The sequence below is a fragment of the Hippoglossus hippoglossus genome, chromosome 13 (assembly GCF_009819705.1).
Source record: "Hippoglossus hippoglossus isolate fHipHip1 chromosome 13, fHipHip1.pri, whole genome shotgun sequence".
Taxonomy (NCBI): Eukaryota; Metazoa; Chordata; class Actinopteri; order Pleuronectiformes; family Pleuronectidae; genus Hippoglossus; species Hippoglossus hippoglossus.
Window position 1 is genome coordinate 5,639,134 of NC_047163.1, and position 19,297 is coordinate 5,658,430.

Here is a 19,297-nt window from a genome sequence, read left to right on the forward strand (position 1 = left end):
AGACTATTTTCTTATTGATTGTAACTCATACAGAGCTAACAGGCTCACGTGGACGTGGATTGTTTAAGTATTAAAATGTCATTGTAAAATGAAGTATTTATATGGACGTGTCCCCAGACGATACTCGACAACATGAGGTCTGTCACAGGGGTTGACAGGGTTTGACAGTTGTCATAAGGTGGAGTTAATCAGCACCACGGGGTTCCGTGAGCGCCGTCTGTTTCACCAGTACATTATCTCTCCTAATGTTTTGCTCAACTGGGTCACATTTATCTGCTCCTCAAAACCAACGCGAGAGTGGTTGGCTCTGCTCAGTCTCTGTGAGAAATTAACCACTTACTTCTGAAGCCTGGTGACACACCAAATGAAAAATAATGCTCCCGTCTTAAAAGGCTGGTGAAAGAGTTTAATGATCCTCGTCTTTTGTGTCACGAATGGGAAAAATAAACCAATACTGCTCTTATTTTCTTTTCATCCAAATGGAAAACTCTGTGTGCCCTTTTATTTTGTTGTTTATTTAGTTGACCTTGCAGCACAGTCTGGCTGACGTAGAGCTGCTCGGCCACTGGCGCCAGCTCATCCACTATACCCACGATACCAGTGACCCCCAGGGCGGCCTCGCTACGTTCATCATGGTCGTTCTCCCATTTCAGAGAGGCACCAGAAACTTAAGACACGGGTGCATGTGTCTTTTTTTCGACAGCTTACCCTCCCTATTAAAGGATGTGAATTGCACGGTAGTTCTTGTCATTAAATACACCTCCACGTCTCTTTGATCTGGTCAAGGTCCGTGGCCTTATACTCTCCACAGGATCTGGTCCACTGCTTCCTTAACCTCTCCTGTATCCCTCTGCTGAAATATCACAGTGACCGCTGGTTTCTCCAAACGAGGATTATGCCTCAGCGTCTACACTGACAACAAGTTACTGAAAACCTTTTCTAACAGTAATAGCCCTGAAAAAGCAGCGCCTTGCACGCTAAGGTTCATGGTATTGTGCAGGTGCCGAAAGAATCTGTTCAAGATAAAGAATCTAAGATAAAGATGTCGCGATGATGAATCTGCAGGCGCTTTAGAAGCAGTAGCAAACATGTGCGAGGAGAAAACACATTTGATCATAGTTAGCCCCTTGGTGTGTTTCAGCAGACGGAAAAGAAGACGGAAAGGGCAAAGATTGTTAAAGAAGAAGTTTTTCAAGCTGTAAAAATACCGCTCATCAAAGAAGTTGCTGGGGCAAAGTCACATATGAGGAGTGACATTTAAAATTTGCGGCAAAATACCAAACTGTCTCGTTAAAACTCCATACAAAGAAAGTTTGCTGTTATTACTTTGGTTTTTCTTTCACATGAAGTAAATCCCAGTGCAGCTCGGTTGGTAAACAAGCTCTAACACTGCTTTGTACCAGTTCTGGCCATTGAGGTAAACATTTACCTCTTGCAGTTTACAGTCTACTTGCTGCTGTTGGAATGTACCTCCCGACAGATTGTTTTTTCTCAGTTCAATTCAGAGAAACTGACCGGGCCGTGACACCCCGACCATCTTCCTCTGTCCCCAGTCGGACAGACAAGAAAGAGAAATGGCGACCTTTGACTGGTGTTGTGTCTGTCGGGTCAGCCGGCCCTTACACTCCGTGACACATTCCACTCGCTCCGATAAATCTTCCTCACAAACCTTTGATTTATTCCTGCCATTGTCGCAGGGGTCTAGAGTCAAAGCGCCCAACAGAGAGTCACAGAGGATAGCGCTCCCAGCAGGATATGATACATTAACCCATTGAATCCCTGTGTAATGTCCTCTAACGCTGCTGTAATGGGCTCATTTGTATCCCGATAACGGGCCGTGTTTGAAAGACAAATTTGCATGACTATAAATAATTTGGTTGACTTGAACAGGATTTGACCTAATGTAGAATAATGTGTCTGACAACCACACAGAGGATCCACTGCCAGTTGGCTAAAAACAGTCATGCGATGACGTTGTTCTACAAAGTGTAACGTGCATGTGAAATTCAGAATAAAGTCATCGATAAATCTAGAATGTTTTGTATGACAAGCCAAAAGCTGATTTGGGTTCTGCAATCTTATGCTTTTGACGTAATTTGGAGCCAGAGTCTGTGCAATAATCACCGTGGAGTGGAGCCATGTTATCAAAGTCCCACTGATACATGTGTTCGACCAATCACGCGCCAGTCTCAGCTGTTAATCATAATGTTTCAACCCATTTTTATAGCATCAAATAGCTAATTAAAACCAAACTTGTCGGAAAAATAAACACTTGAACATAAATCAGGGTGATAAAAACAATTTTAATTGGCATTTAAAAATCAATGGATCCATTGCTCTTTTTTGATTCCATAGTTCAATCATCTGTGTGTGAATTTAATGCATCAGAATGACTTTAAAAGTAGCATGTTTTAACTTTTATGTTCTGACTGAAGATGTTGAGAGGATCAGCCTGATTGTGGTTGTGAGAATATCCATGCTCTGCTCCCGTGGATCAAATACGGGAGGAGGAGGAGAGGAGATACTGACGTCAGCAGACAGAAATCTTTTTGGCTTCCAGCTGAAGGTGTATCTGATGATGAGGGATTCTCCTGAGTCTGGTATTCACACGAGACTGATGATGATGGTGATGATGATGAAGCTGTGCTGGCAACTGATTATCTGTTCTCACACAGGAGAGGATTTGAGATGGACTGCAGCCCCATGTCATATGTTTTGCTAGAATCATCTGTAGCCAAGCGAACAGCAAAAGTTCAGATTGAATGCGTCTGCAGATAAGGAGATGATGCATGCCTTCAATTATTAAATATATGTTTCTGGTGTGTTCCTTAGATCACTGCTCAGCTCAGTTTCTCTGGTTTCATCATTCATAACAACCAGCCACAAATGCAGATGAGATGAAACGCCGGCGAAGGCTGAAATTGGGGTTTCAGTCGAGCCAATGATGCGTTGACTCCAACGTCTAAATGACAGAGTGTGAAAGCTGCTGAGTCGTAGCGCGACATATTAAAGCATTAGACGAAATGTTGTCTTTTGGCTCGACTTTCTCGTTTAATGAGTGGGTTACTGCTCGTGGCTTATTTGAAGATCATGTGTTGGTCAGAGATGCCCTGTAATATCATACCTCAGAACATCAGGGCAGTCTTTAATTACAAAGTCGGAACAACATCTACTTGGATCATGGAAAAACACAAAAGGGCTCCAGGGAGACGGTGGGTGCCAATTTATCTGTGATTTATATTACCCTTCCCTTTCCCTGGGCCATAAGTCACTTGTCTGTGATGAAAGCAGAAAACCCTCCCTGACACACAGGCGGCGGGTGGCTGGCTCCCAGATGAAAGACGGAATAGATGGTTGACCAGGCCGAAGGTCGTGTAGGGCAGCTGGACGTTTGGCTGACCCATGACCCTGGACCTTACATGTTAGTCAGAACTTTCTGCTTGATTAGATTAGATTAGATTTGCCTCGCAACCCTTTCTGTGTAATTCACAAACACACAGAAGCATGAGCACTCTCACAAACATGGCATCGTATTGTGTGTGTGTGTGTGTCAGTGGGTTGACACTTGAGTTCTCAAAAGGCTGGAAAATCAGCAGTGAGTTCAGGTCTTTAGAAGATTTTCTACCTTTTCATCAGATGTCAAACAGTTAGAGGACACACACCAGGAGTGTCAAACACAACACAGACTTTACAGCTTCCTAGATACTGAAATTTCTGAAATTCCTGAACCTGCAGAAAATATTTGGTGGTAGGTTTCGAAATACTGAGAGAATAAAGAAATGGGAAAATGGTGCAGAACTCTAGGAAAAACAGAGACAGACAGAAAAACAGCTCTGAGAGATTTAGATTTCACTCCAGGTGGTTTGTGATTTCATCATTTTCCCTCTTTCATGTGTGTATCTTCCACGTCAACATTGCAAACATCTTTAGCCTTTCCCAGCATAGATTGGTTAGAAGGCAAGAAAAACCCCAGAGTAAGTTCCCTACTCCTCTCAAGGCACGTCTCCCTGAGCTGATACACAGGAAGGTCTTGGACTCGTATATCCAGATATTCGTTTTAAATTTTCACAACGGATTCACTTTCTAGTTGCATATATATGTAATGTTTAGTTGCCTGGTTTTGCTTCAGTGTTTGGTGGAAAATCTCCCCTCACTTTCAGTGAAAAACAGATATCGGAGTCTCTCTTGGCGTTAGAATCTTAGGAGTGGCCTCTGTCTGCCTTCATGTGCACTGTCTGCTGTCCTCATCATGCTCCCGCCCCCCCGGTCGTTTGGGGGAATCATACTGGGACACTTTTGTAGCCAAAGGTTGGTCTATGAACCGTTGGCTCCTCACCCACTGCCCAACTTTACCCACCGCTCTTTTAGGGGTGAACCCGACTGCTGCTCCCCTGGTGGGAACAGACCTGGCTGCTGTGGCTACTGCTACAGGCCACACTCCAGGAGTGGAACATTGCTTCAGGAATATTCAAACACATGGTCTTTAATTCACTCTCATTCTGATTCCTAACATGGGACCAGACCGCCACGCGAGACCATAGCGGGAGCGTCGCCCTCAACAAAACAAAGACTAACGTCGGCATCTGGCGACAGCAAAATATAATGAAAACCATCCAATATCCTTTATGCTAATGTGTATGTTATTTTATGTACTGTATTCAGACCACAACAAAAAGGACTGAATAATCTGATTACACTGAAGCAAGCAGCATTTTCTGTTTAATTAAATGCTAATGTGATCATATTAGATTTATTGGAAATATTTTGAGGAAGCTGTGTTGAAAGTCGTGATGTCAGCGGGTTTTTGAAACATCAAGACTTCTAATATTTCCCCGAGAAAATCAAAAATACCTAAAACATAAATTTAAATAACATCGATAAATGTTGATACAAATAATGCTAAATACTAAAATGTTGTTTGTTTTTATGATAAGGCTAAGTTGAAACTTTATGCCCTGTCCACACTAATGCAGAAGTTTTGCAAAACAAACTTTTTCACCTCTCGTCACCAGGCAAATAAAACAGATTCGCTTCTCCGATTTTCAACAACCTTTGTTTATCCGTGTGTATGTGTAAAATGAATGTCTTACTTCAGGCGTGCCCACTATTGCTTTGTGTAATAAGAACGTGCCAGAGACAACAACAACGATGTGGGCTATGCACCGGTTTCTCTATGATTGGTTAGCAATGCTAGGTGTTAATACAAGGACCCCCCCCCAGCATTCTTCTCAGGTATTTAACGGATCGTTGATGAGGACTTTATTGCCACCTACTGGTCCGGCATGCTTGATCGAGCTTTTGTAGTCGTTTGTGTGCTCTTGTCCGGACAGAGATATTTTGTAAAATGAAAGTCGTGTGGACAGAGTCGAGGCCTTTATCTAGAAATTTTAACAGATGCAAATATATGTTGAAAGCTGATGTCCAGAGTGTAAAGCTAGTTTCCTTACCAAGCGTCTCTCCGACAAATGCACACAGAAGACATTCTCTTTGCACAGCTGCACAAGCAATAAATACTGAAGCATATGTCCAGACACTTGACGGTAATAACCTCGTCCTATGCAAGCCTCACTGCTTGGCAAAAAGCAGGAAATGTAATCACTGCACAGACCTCAGACCTGTGGCTAAGTGCTCTCGGGCAGTTTGTGAGGTGAAGTCAAGGTGTGTTCGAGTATAACATGAGGATCATCAGAGGAAAAGGCTGGTCAGAGCTCAGCTTTTACCCAAACAGGGTTTTTTTGTCTTTCAAATAGATGAAAAATGTTTGATTCAGACTTGTGTGTGTTCCTTTTTAAGAGCTTGCGTGAGTGTAATCGTGTGGAGGACGTGTTTACTGTGGAAGTCCCTTCTGCTGTGAGGAACAGCTGAAGTGCTCACTGACTACCTTATGTATACTCAGAAGGGATTGTTTGAAATGAATCACATGGAGGAGGGGACTGGACATGTATACAAGATAAAATATAATTACGCTATCGCCTAAATATTTTGCACAGAACTAAATAAATACGCTAGCAAGGAAATGAAACCCGCCTATGGCTTTAAAGACTCAAAAGAATTCGTGTGAAAAAAAAAAAAAAAAACGTGCTCATGAATCAAGAGCGGACATCTCGGATGGTAAACAGTCAAATATTTCATAGTAACCAAATTAAAGTGGAAAACAGGCTGAATCATAACAGAAGGTTCAGGAGGTGACGTGGTTTTACATGCGTGCGGAAATATGGAAAATCTCATTATCACATTTTCCAGCAAGTTCGAAAACAAGCTGAAGGTGTAACGATGACAAAGCGCCAGCATCTCCATCCATCTCCATGTGACGGAGCAGGAGTTTTATGTGAAGTACAGCTGTTGTTTGTTGTTGGCAGGGAACTGTTGGAAAGTTACCGTACATATTGCGTGTGAGCGCGCAAACTCATCTGTCTTATCTGCTCGGGATGTAGCCGTGGCGACTTGTACTCGCTCGGCGAAAACAAAAGAGAGATATCTAAACAGACACTCATCTCTCCGGCCCGTCTCCGTTGCCAGAGAGCTGTTGTCTTTATGTGTCCGACCCACATCTGAACCAGAGATGACTTCCTTCAGAACCGGGCTTACAGCGAAAACAGACTTCGCTGGAGAGAGGAGCCACGTGCACTCCAGGGCCGGGCCCAGGCAGCCTTCATTTGTTTGCAGTGTTTATCAGTCGGTGACAGGGTGTGTTTATGTGCACGGTTCCAGCAGGCCTCCGTGACCCCGGTGCCCAGGCCCCACCCACCCCCGTCCCACAGAGAGTGACGGAGAGTGTTTCCATCCTCTTCCCTCAGCTCTGATTACATTACCGCAGACCGGTGCAGTAGAGCCGTAGCAGCTCCGAGGTTTGAGCTGGAGGTGCGTTGATCACCTCCTTCTCAACAGTTGGCTTGCAGTAATGTTTGCATGCTTGAATGGCTACATGGATGATTTAATTCAGAGAGTCCAACACTCGAGGACTCGCAGGATCTCTCTCCTGAGACCTAAAGTGAAGAACAAATGAAGCACGGTCCGTTGCTTGTTTGATGCAGACGAAGAGCACTGATTGAAAATCTGATGTGTTCAGCAGCAGAGGTCATATGTGATCTCTCAGACAGATGTGAGACAGACAAGGGAAAAAATACTGCTCGAATGTGTCCTGCAGACGGCGCAACAACTGTCACACATGTAGTTGTGCCTTCAAATTGTCAAACATTTGTATTGGCTTCAGACTTTATGACACGCAGCTGAAATTGATTTAATACAGCAATCGAACATCAACCTTTGACTCTTTGACTTTTAATGCATTTTCTCCATGTGACTGGAAAACAAGATCAAACCTCATTCTCCTCGGAGAAGGGCCGATATGAGTTTTTTCACCAAGTGGACATTGAATTGAGTATCGTTGCCACATGGCCGCCGAATCACGGTCAAGTTAAATAGTCTCCAAGCTGCATCACAGCAGGAAGAGTCTGTCGGCTTCATCATAATGTGGAGCTCCCACTGCCCGGGTCGAGAAAACTGAGTAATGACACGAGCTGTCATTTAGTGGAGACACTGCGTGATGCATTTAGAGAGAATGCAAAAGCTCCGTGCTGATGATCTATTGATTTATTTACATTTTACATCACTGCAGTAAGTGGCTCTGTCAAGCTATTTCAAGCACCGACTTTAAAAGACACTGAACGCAGACAGAACGTTGAATCTTAACTTCGATGCATACAAGATGAATGGCAAACTGATGCTTTAGAAAACTTCCTCGTGGGTTAAAACTTCCTCACGCTTGATTCGCTGCAAATATAGAACATCTTCCCGTTTGTTTGTGTGATCCTCCTCCTGAGACTGGACAGGTCTAGACACTCAGCGTAAGCAGCTGCACTCAGTGACACACAGGGCTGCCTCTTGCTCTCCAAACTGTCTGCTTTAATTACTGTTTTGCAGCGAGCTGAAATTAAATTACAATGGCACTATATGACTGTCAATAAACACGTCCTTCATACGAGATGACTCCGCTCGATTCCTACCCCCTGAAAGCGTCTAGTGTTCTCTGGAAGTTGCCTCTTGTGCAATTGCTTTTCCCTCTTCTCATTACCCTGTGAAAGATGGAGGCAGATTGAGGGATGAAGTTTGGGTTTTTCATTAGAGCTCCACTGGTGCTTGCACGGTGAAGAGCTGCAGAGCTCGGGGAGACTCTGGTCCCCGCCTCACTACAGATCTGGCTCCCTCTGCTGTGCTGCGGAACCCGACCGATTCCCAGTCTTATGCGCTTAACTGCTGACCTCAGCTGCTTCTCGGGAACAAGACTGTAAATGCACACAAAGTTAATAGTGCTTGTGCATTTTTATTTTGTGTGCATGTCTGTATCGTTGTGTCCATATGCTTTTGCACAGCCTGCATCTGTATGTGATTCTGTGTGTAGAAGAGAGTTCCTGGAGGAAATGTAATTCTTCCCTGAACAATCTTAGAGCAGAGCAGAATGTTTTGCGTTATGATCGGTCAAACTTCTGACACAGGCAATTGGAATCTGACGTCTCTAGTTTGTCATTCATTACTAGTGATGCTAGTAGCTGCTGTTAGTTGACCTACAAAGGAAAGTACTGCAGGGTAGTTGTTTTGAATGTCTCTATGGAGATCATGAATCCATGTCCAAAGCAGTTTACTGTCTCCTGCAGGACTTTGGTAAATGTGACTCCACAGGATCTTTTTTGTCTGTTGTGATCAGAACTGAAAGTCAGCTTGATCACAGGAGTGAAGCAGCCTGTCGATCCTGTCCCTAAGAGAAAAGAATAAAAACTACAAACTAACATTAAAGTCTCTGTCTACCTCATCAAACCAGATCATGGATGTCTGGGAACCAGGGTCTTATCTGACTCTGCAACCGCATCTGGGCTGTGTTTGTGCATGCCCTGCTCAGTGGGCATCCTCCCACCCACTGCAGACAGCTGTAGCGCTACAGCCGAGCCCACATCACAACTCCTGCACCCCCACATGCTGTGCATGGTTCATATTAGCTCCCCTCCCACCTACCCAGACCCTGGGATCCGCCGCCTGGCTTGCCTCAGCAGACCTGAGCCCCGTGCAGCAATTGGGTCGCTGCAGAAGGGATGACTGGCTGAATCAGAGCCAATCAGCCTGACAGGGGCCAGCTCCGCGGGTATCTGACGCGAGATCACCTCACCATGGTCGATGTCCTGTGGGAGTGGATCTCCTCAGCAGGCTTCGAGCATTGGTTCACCCCCCGATGGGTTAGGGTTAGAGGCTTGTAAGAGGCTCCACTGGGGACTTTGTGTGTGTGTGTGTGTCTGTGTTTTGGGTTTATTAGCGGTTACTCCAGCAGTGTGCGCTTATATTGAATTAATATTTCATCAGTGCTGTGTCCTTTTGAAAATGAGTAGTCAAGTATGTTTTTGTTCCAGTTCGCCTACGCATTTAATCTTTGTGTTAGATTGCTCAAAATATAATGCGAACAAAAAAAAACAACAGATAAAATGGCAAAATCAAACAGTTTTCCATTGATCATAATCATCAAACTGGGGTCGAAGTGAGTCTCCTTCAACCCACCTGTTTATTTTAGATCTTCAAACCTCCACATCTTGTTATGAGATTGTCACTCAGAATGATTATTCTTCATTAGGGCCAAGTCAGACTCGGGCAATTTTCTCTTTGTTTTCTTTCCGTTGGCTAACCACTGGTCAGCATGTGTAAGAAAATACTGGCAGGTTTGTTTCTCCCATTTGAGCTTCGGGAAAATAAACAAGCTGAAGTCTCGCGCCTGTGTCTCGCACATGGGATACTGAGCTGCCCTCTGTCATTGCAGCTGGCCAAAGGGTTAATGCCACACACACCACTACTCTCACACTTCCAGTTGAGTTTGTTCTTGTTTATTTGCACTTGAAAATCATCCCCAATAGTGTGTGCGGAGATTTCCGTGGTGGCAAAAAGCTGCTTTGAGCCTGTACACCACGTTCGGCACCACGTCTGGTATGGAGCCTTTTTCCCAGGACCCCATGCTATGCTTCTCAAAATTAAATTGCCTACATTTTTTTCCCCCTTCTTCTCTGTACTGGAAGTTTTAAATAAGAGCCACAAATCACATTCTCCCAGTTTACCTGTTGGGAACATGGTCCATATCAAACACTGACTGGGTTAGTACACACCAGAGGGCCTTTAAAAAAGCCCTTAAAGTTGTTTTCAAGGTGCTGGAGTCACATTCCTTCGAAAATACACAGACACTTTTATAAGCTGCATGTGTGAGAAAGGAGGGGAGCTCTTTTCTCACCCTCAATTGGAAATAGAGTAGATTGCTTAATTAACCTGCACAGATAGTTTAAAAGCTCAGAAACAGCATTGATGTCTGGTCTTGAAAGCAGCTTTCACTTCGCGCAGCTCTCGTAGCTCTAACTTTATTCCTTCACTTACACAATATCTCTCCTCTCTGCTCATTTAGCCCTTTTCTGGAACCCGTTTCTTCCTAAATGGTTTGATGCTTAATCACTTCCAGATGCGACGTCCAGATGAAAGACAGACGCTTCGGTTTTTTTAAGAAGAAAGTCTAATGAAAGTTTTTTTTTTTTTTTTTTTTAAGTGCCAGCCACCCAACTTCTAATAAATGAGGTTTGTTACAACTTTTTAAACTGCAAACTACAAAGGGTGCCTCCATATAGTTTGCGTGAGTTGTGTGAGACCTAAAAAATTAATGTGTTTGGGAAGCTGGCAGGTGAAGAAAGTCTGAACTCTAAAGACGATATATTGAGGGATATTCTTTATTCTTAAGACTCTTGTGCTGTTAGATTCTGTCTTTATTTACACTACAGACCCAATGACAGGGTTCCTGCTTAGCAGACGTTCATTAGCACAAATTTATGATAATGAATGCCGAGCTGCGACTTGATTAGGGATTGAGTTTTCAAACTTCAGCCTTTCTCGTGCTGGAAACTTTCCCCAAATGTCACTTGAAGGGTGGACACAACAGAAGGACATTTGTTTTTCACAAAGCAATAGTTCATTTGAAGATCTTCCTTTTTTTCTTATTTGGATTTGTAGGCATTTACCTTGTGGTTTTCAGGCAGCAACAACAGGGGATGTACCAGACATCCTGGAGATAAGCAGAGCACCGAACAGACATAGTCCTGATCTTATAGATAAAAACACTAAAGTCCGGTAAATTACATTTTTTATCCTGAAAGAAGAGGACAAGAAAATGTCCAAAATAAACGAATCAATAACTGTAGGTGGAATAGAATGTCACTCAGATCTGCACTTTTAATTGGATCTGCACCAAATTGTAGATTTATAAACATCAGTCCTCTGAACATGTCTGGTTTTATTTTCCTCAAGATCCATTATTGATTCTCTGAGAAATCAACAAAAATATTCTTGCAGTGTTCAAGAAAGTGATCGTGAATTCCTGAATCCGCATTTGCACCAAATTGAATTTACCCGTGGGTCATGCAAAATTTCATGAAATCTCTTTTGTAGTTTTCCTGTCTACTACAAACACAGAGAAACAAACACAGAAAGTATGACCTCCTTGGCAGAGGTGAAGAAACTGTAGCAGATAAGCCGTGTTTTCTTGGAAGTGGATCTTTAAACATTAAACATAAAACACTTTCAAGATTGTGGCTTGATTTTTTAAATTGTGTGTTGTATCACGTGGAATCCATCAACGCCTCTGACCTTCTACCCGCTTCAAACACATGATGTTTTGACACTTTTTTTTTCTTCAGCGGTGTGGCCGTTATGCTGAGTGATTTGTGACAGGAGAGGAAAAAGACAGAAACCTTATCCTGTCCTGTGTCTGCACTCGAGCACTAAGTGTCATTATATCCCTGTCTGCTATATTACCCTCCCCTCTGTTCCTCTGCCAGATATGTGAACCTTACATTTATGTCGGTGCGCTACACGCCCAGCGAGAGATGAAAAGCTGCAGTTGGTGGAACAATTGTTGATTTAGAAAATCGATACTTCTTTGTCTTCCTGTGTCAGAAGCTAGTTTCTTTTATGCTGAGACCAACCCATTCCAAAAGCTTAGGACAGTAGGATCTGCCAGGGCTTTAAAGTTGGCATGAAATTGCTTTCTTGCTGCAGACTAGTCAAACAAAAGTTGCTTTAGTTTTTCCAAAAGTTGCCAAAAGTTACTTAAGCTGAGCAACGGAATTATATCAAGTAACCATATAATTGTGGAAAATTGGCTGTAAAATGTTATCATGTTTATCCCTCAGCACATGTGTAATGGATTTTTTACCAGCAGCTCCAGACCGGTCAAACCATTAGCCGTGCAGGGACAGTTGGAAACCATTTCCATGGAGAAAGGACAGTTGTGGATGATGTGATTCGACAACTTCCACAGTTGTATACTGTATATTTTTGGAGAAATCAGTGTGATTAAGACGCCGGCTGACCTTGACATTTATATGGTGTTTCACGGGGATACCCCAACACAGCAGATGTATTTCAATGGAATTCTGCACATGAGAAATTACTCGACAAATCTGGAATGGATTGTTATGTGGATGTGAAGTCGTGCAGGGATATACCGGAGGAGGTTTTTGTGAATTTGAATTGCTAATGATGAATATAGTCCCGTATAACTTGTTTGTTCTGTAATCATAAAGAATGTGTGGCTGCGGCGATGCCTGTGTAACGTTCGATACACAAGTTATGCCAAGAATAATCGAGACCTGATGTAAAAATGTTCGTTTAGCAGAGTCATGCGTGGATTGCCGTGTTTGAGTCTTTCCTGTGAATAGAATTTATTTGGCAGGCCACACACAAAGATTTGCCCCCCCAACCAAAAGCGTTACTCCCACAATTCCCGGGGTTCAGAGCAGGGTGATGTTGCTTAATTCAGCCATCCCTCCAACACTGGCAACCCCCTGTGTTGGATTTTGTTTTGCAAGTCCTTCATTTTTCTAACACTGGCTTTAAGGGAAGTTGTGGAACCTGGGCCCTATGTTTATAAATGAATGGTACACACAAAGAAGATCTCCTCCATCAGCAGCCGTGGCTACAATGTAATCTGATGGGGCAACTGCGACGGCCCACGAAATGTCCACAAAAAGTGCCGTTAATTAAAGAGTAAAATTATTATTCTGGGACATTACACTTGTTTTGCAACTGTCTCCTCAATTTGTAGAAACTCGTTATCCGTACACTCCGACTCAAACAAGTCCCAACGCTCTCTCTCTCTCTCTCTCTCTCTCTCTCTCTCTCTCTCTCTCTCTCTCTCTCTCTCTCTCTCTCTCTCTCTCTCTCTCTCTCTCTCTCTCCTGTCTCTCTGTCACGTTTCCACCTTCGACTTCCCTCAACAACTCCTCATTGAGCGAGACATCTGTAATGCTGCTAGACTCGTAGCAATGACCCAGAATAACAATTTGAGCCTTTTTTACTGGTGAAGAAAAACACTTTTTGTGGACATTTCATGGACTGTTGCAGTTGTCCCATGAGATTACCTTGTAGCCGCTGCCGCTGCGTCACGGCTGACGGTGGAGGTGATGTACTGGAACGATTCCAAAAGTTTTTGCGAAGTACTGTTCATTTACACCAGCATTTGTAAAGGCCCCAGGTCGAAAAGTACCACACTTCTCCTAAGTTGTATTGAATTTGGAATTTGATGGCCATTGACTTCATACCAGAGGGTGAATCATAATGTTTTTGATGATCCGCCCTTTTTCTTCACTGTCAACATCAGGCAACATTTAAATTGGTAAACAGGAAGTATCATAATCAATCCAACAGATCGCTGTGAAGTTCATTTTAAGCGACTCATCATCTTTCCCAAAAGCCACAAACCTCATTTCCACAGTTAAGCTGATATTGTTGCTTTGAAATGCAATTAGCCGCTTTGCTTTTACATAGAAAATATGCCTGTGTATTTTAAATGAGCCCCTTGTTTTCACCTTTACATTTTAAAGTGCTAGAATTACCATACATTAGAGGGATACACAGGATACCTCCCCCCCCCCGAAAATACACAAATACCTCAAATTGCTCTTTAAGTTTTCCTCAAACTGCACAGTATAGTGTAACATAGCTAAATTTACCCAGGTAATGGAACCTCTTACTATGCAGATCTTCTCCGTATTCACATTTAGACTTGCTGGGAACACAACAAGGTCGCTGGGATGATATTTGGACACGTGTCTTACCCTGTTTTAGCTCGAGCATCTTTTTACACCTATTAATTTTCATCACCCGACTTCACAGGCCACAGTTGGACAGTGTTTTCCCCATTTAGTAGATCCAACACGTGTCTTGAACTATGCAGCGAAGATCTCAGCTTTTTGTCTGCTGAGTAACCACCCAAAAATTCCCTCACACATGTTTGGTCGCGATCTAGACAAAGCTGTGTGTGCGGCAAATGTTTTGGAGTTTTGATATATTTGTCAACAGCGCGTGGGCGTCTTCCTTCCGCCGGGCCGGTGTGGTCTCACTCTGGGTCTTAACTGTGGTGGCGGACATGTCGCAAACTCCCTGACCTGCCTATCTGCTACTTTAGCGAGGAGTGAAAGAGGCCTTCAGGAGGTCTCCGCCTCTCCTCGTCTCGGCTTTCCTTAGAAGCCATGCCAGGACAATAGAGGGAGAGGAGGGTGCACACGGCTTCACACCAGCTGTGAAAGCTCAAAGCAATTCTCAGTCCAGATTTCAGCAACTCGCCCACTCATTTGATTTCTTTGAGCCTACGCTTTCCGCTTTGCCTTTACTGTCTTTTAATGATCTCCCTGTCAATCAAACGGTCCGTCACCCGCTGCCTCCAATCACTGGTGTCGACGCCGTGCCATTAACGGCTCAATTAGTCATGTTTGTGAAGTTGTGTTTTCAATATTTATTGAACAAACTCTGGAAGGTTTCCATTTTGGGAGACTGTAAAGCTGTGAACAGATTTACATGAAGTGTAGTTTTGGATGTGGGTGGAGCACTCGGACCTCTCACCTTCTTAACAAGTCTCCACCGTTCAATAAACAACGCTCTCTTTAATGCCAGATCCCAGGGGGATGGGAATGTGTTCCTGTTCAGCATCCACACTGATCTCTGTAACTTAAGTGCGTCTCCGAACCCAATTTCAGCCGCCGTGCCAACTGGCCAGTGTGTCACATCTGGTGCTTTAAGTTCGAGCACTCTCCAAGTTGAGATAGAAATAGGATCAGTCATAATTCTGAGCTAAAGAGATTTAGAAAATGACATCCAGTATTTTCTTTTATGTCACAAAGTTGCAGAGTTTAATGTGGCCCAGAGACACAGTAGCTGCAGACTCATCTGTGCTTGGTTTGTTTGCGTAGAGTTCCTGCAGAATACAAAGACGGAGATTCCAGTGTAATAGGAGTCCAAAATTAACCTGTTTTCGCTCTTTGACTTTACTCCCAGTGTTTGTACGTTTGTGTCTTTGCTTACACGTCTAAGGTACACTCAGAGGACATGTGCACCAGGAGTTTGATTGATGTGTGCGATAATTTCCCAGTTGGCAAACATTTGCAATGCGCACTCCGTCATTTGTGGCCTATTTAGATTGGCCGAGGTGCAGTCCCAATTGGCTGGTTTTCACCGAGGACTCTACGTGAGACAGATTTGTTTGACTGGGCACTCGAAAATACGGGGAGCATGATTGAAAACTGCATCGCCTTCATTTCACCCCTTGTTGGCCTCAGTGGTTTCACCTCTATATCATTCATTTACTCGTAGGATTTACCGAAAGTTTTAAGTTCCACGGTGGAGCTTTTTTGCATGGCTGCACAATGAAGATGGGGAGCTCACCAGTAGTGTGGGCAAGTCAGGTCACACCGACATACATTATCCTCAAAAACTTCAGAACTGGAAAGCTACGCTCCTAAATCATATACGAGAATTGTCTAAAATTTTACTACTAAAAATAGAAACCACACAAAATCCTGGACTTGTTCCTTTCCAGGCCTGGCTCTCGCTCCCAGACCACAGAGCGGGGATATGAGATGGGCCAGAACACGTCGGAGCATCCAAAAGCCTCTGGATCATTATTCCATTTGAACAGATTATACATAAACATACAGAAAGACGTGCTCTTTGCTGTGAATCCCGCTCTCTTGATTGGACGTCCTCTCCGGACAGCTCCTGGAATCTGATGGGACAACCACAGAGTGGCCCAGTTATCGTTGGATTCTCCCAGCTTGTTTTACTAAGGACTCGGCCAAACGTTGCCTTTCCCCTGCTGATAAGACAGCTCCCATCATGCCTCACTCACAACATGGAGTGTAGGGAGAATAGTGCTGGCTGCTGCCGATGATCTAAGATTACTCCAGCTTTTGAACTTTTAATCCAATAAAAATACAGCTTGCGTAATACCTATACGTTGCAGTGGAAAGAGGGAAAGAGAGAGGCCCCCTCGTATCCATGTCAAATGGCTTGAACACAGCGCTGAATGGTATTTTTCCTCCCCCCCCCCCCCCCTGCAGGGTAGAACATTTCTTCACATGACTGGCACATTTTAAATTACTTTTCAATGCACAAATATTTTCCTTTTTTTAATTTGCTACATGTCCATTTAGAGGAGGTTGTAACCTGTAATGACTGCGTGAGCACATATTTTAACTTGATAGAGCACATACCTCCACCAAAGGCCCACTGGTCCTCTCAATTCAATGAAACTGCTCAGAATTTCACACACACTCATAGATGGTATACTTCCCTAAATATACCTGTTTTTTTTTTTAGCAATATCCATGAATGATTCCTTGGGGAAAGGGTGAAAATGTCCCAAAAAAACCCTATATCTCATAATGTTAAGAAAGTGGAAAACAGATCCGCCCCTGACCTGGATCCACCCCAACATTTTCCATCCTTCCACCAAGTGTCATTTAAATCCATTCAGTTGTTTTTGTGTAATCTTTAAAAAAGTAACAAACATGCAAACCAATCAACAGACAAAGGACAGTTGTGAAAACATAACCTACGTGTTGGAGGTAATAAGACGAATGACGTTTAGACCGAATAGGAGAATAGAGGAGTTTACAAATAGTAAAAGTGTTGAGACGAGGAGTCCTTGGCTTTGCATTGTGGCTGAACTGCAGCGTTAACGTAACATCCCAGGCTTCAATCTTTAAGACTTTGTGAGAATTTGGTTTCATCTGTGGAAATTGACACTCACCGTGTTACAGATTTATCGTTTTTTTTATCAAACCTTTATGGCAGAGTTGTTGACGCCAGCGGCCACATTATGTCAGGTTGTCCTCATTTCTTCGGGTTGTGGTTTGCGGTCTGGCTAATTGTCCTGCTCATTTTACATTTGCATATACGGTCTCGTACGAGGAGCTGGTAAATTATAATTGTCTCCTGCACAAACGAGCCTCTCCAGTTGCAGTGAGATGACATTGATATGCCGCTATTAACCTATGAGTGTGAGCAGAAGTGAAGTTGCCGTCTCTGCAGATTCCAAATTTAGAGCGATTTGCTCCCGGCAATCTACTCACAGTGGTTAAGATTCCTGAAAATGTGATTGTGTGGTTTATTATCTGACAGCAAATTCCCCCAAATAGTCACTTAACTCATGGAATATATCGTTCTATAGGAATATAGGTTTTCAAACCACAAAGGGATCCAAATATCCGGAGTACTTTACTCAGCACTTTGACTACTGGGAAGAGCACTGGATCCTCCTCATGTGAATGAATTTCATGGCCTGAACTCCGATGAACTCAGTATCTCTGCAGCACAAACTCTACCACCGCACTCCGCTCAGGTTGAAACTTTTTGAACGTGTGTTTTATTGCGTATCATTATAAATCATAGACTTTTAATAATTATGGACGACCTGGATTCACCTCCTCCCACACTCCCATTTTTGGAATGAAGCCAAAAAATATCCTGGATATGAACATTGCCATCTCGGAGCCAGAGTCTACTCATTAGTGATCTGGGGATTGGGGGGGGGGGTGCTTTCGACCAATCCCGAGACGGTCTTAGCTGTCGATAATGGCGTTTCCCCCCGTTTTTATTGCATCAAGTAATTAATTAAAACCAAACTTACCAGACAATGAGCAGTGTCTCATCCACTAACATGGATGAGGTGGGATTTATGACCCAAACTGCAGCCGGGCCCCATCGAGGCCCTTTTGGGGAGCCTCTCGTGATACATAGAGTAAAAGTTATTGTCTTTTTTCTCTTTTACAAGTTTTTATACTGGAAATATAAATGTAGACTTTCTACATGTGATGTTTTTTTTAATGTACTCTATGTGATTGTACTTTGTAAAAAGAAAAGAAACTATTTTTATGATGGCTGAGGCTAAAACGGAAAGCAACATGGAGTCCCTTCAAATAGGCTGTACGTTCACTGCCAAAAAAACGGGTGAGTCACAAGAGGAAATATTTTCTTACAGATCTGTTTGGAACTTTTTGCAGCGTATCTGCTGCCTTTTTTTAACGTTCTACCAAAGTATTCACGCTAAATCGCTCCTTCAAGTTAACCTCCAGCCGACACTCATCACACAACTGTGGAGAAAACAAGCACACAACGCCGTGGGGTTGTTATAAATAACTTGTCCCCCTGCAAAATGATAAAATATTACAGTAAACTGCCGCCTTTGCACATTAAAAGATGGAGTGGCTTTCTTGTATTGCTCTTGGTTTCCCCTTTCCTCATGTGGTTTATTATTCTTCTGCTCGGCCTGCGTCTCTGCCAGCTTTACTACTCCCTCACTCCTACGCACCACTCACCCTCTGTTAGGAGTTAGGGGCATGCTCTCTGCCGAGTCCCCCGTCTGCCATCTGCTCAGGAAAGAGCCGGAGCCTGAATTACCGCAACCGAAGCTTCATCACCTCGAATGAATGATTTCCATCTTCTCACACTCGCAGTGATGCCATCAGAGAGTCGGCTTTTGATGATAAGCACGGCTTTGCCTTATTTTTCTTGGCAACGCTCCTGATGACAACTCGTTTTTTTTTTTTACGCAGAGGAGGCTCCCTGTTGTTGCATGAGCATGATTTGAGCTTCTATTTCTTTATCCCCTCCCGATTAGAAAAATATCCATTTATAAAAAAGGTGGGAAGAAGAATTCTAATCAACTTGTGAGGTTTAATCCAAGCGTAATCTCTTGCAAACTGCGATCCAGACCCAACACTTGCAAACAATTACGCTGCTGGCACCCAGGGGCCCGATCTGATTGGTCTGTTTGCCTTTGCGCTGTCTTGGGAGATTCTGCAGTAATTGAGTCGGCACCCGGGCTGATGGCTTGTGAGCGGCTTTTATAGCTCCAGCCGTTCCAGACCTCTGTCGATGTGCGGTGTGTTATTAAAACCAGACCACGAGCGGGACATTACATTAGGGTATAATGTGTTGCACTGAAGCA

The 19,297-nt window shown here is 43.5% G+C and overlaps 1 protein-coding gene across 1 annotated transcript in view; it reads left to right on the plus strand.

Moving 5' to 3' along the window:
- Positions 1 to 19,297, plus strand: part of LOC117772910 (protocadherin-16-like) — an 81,749-nt gene that overhangs the window by 42,109 nt on the left and 20,343 nt on the right. The window lies entirely within an intron of this gene.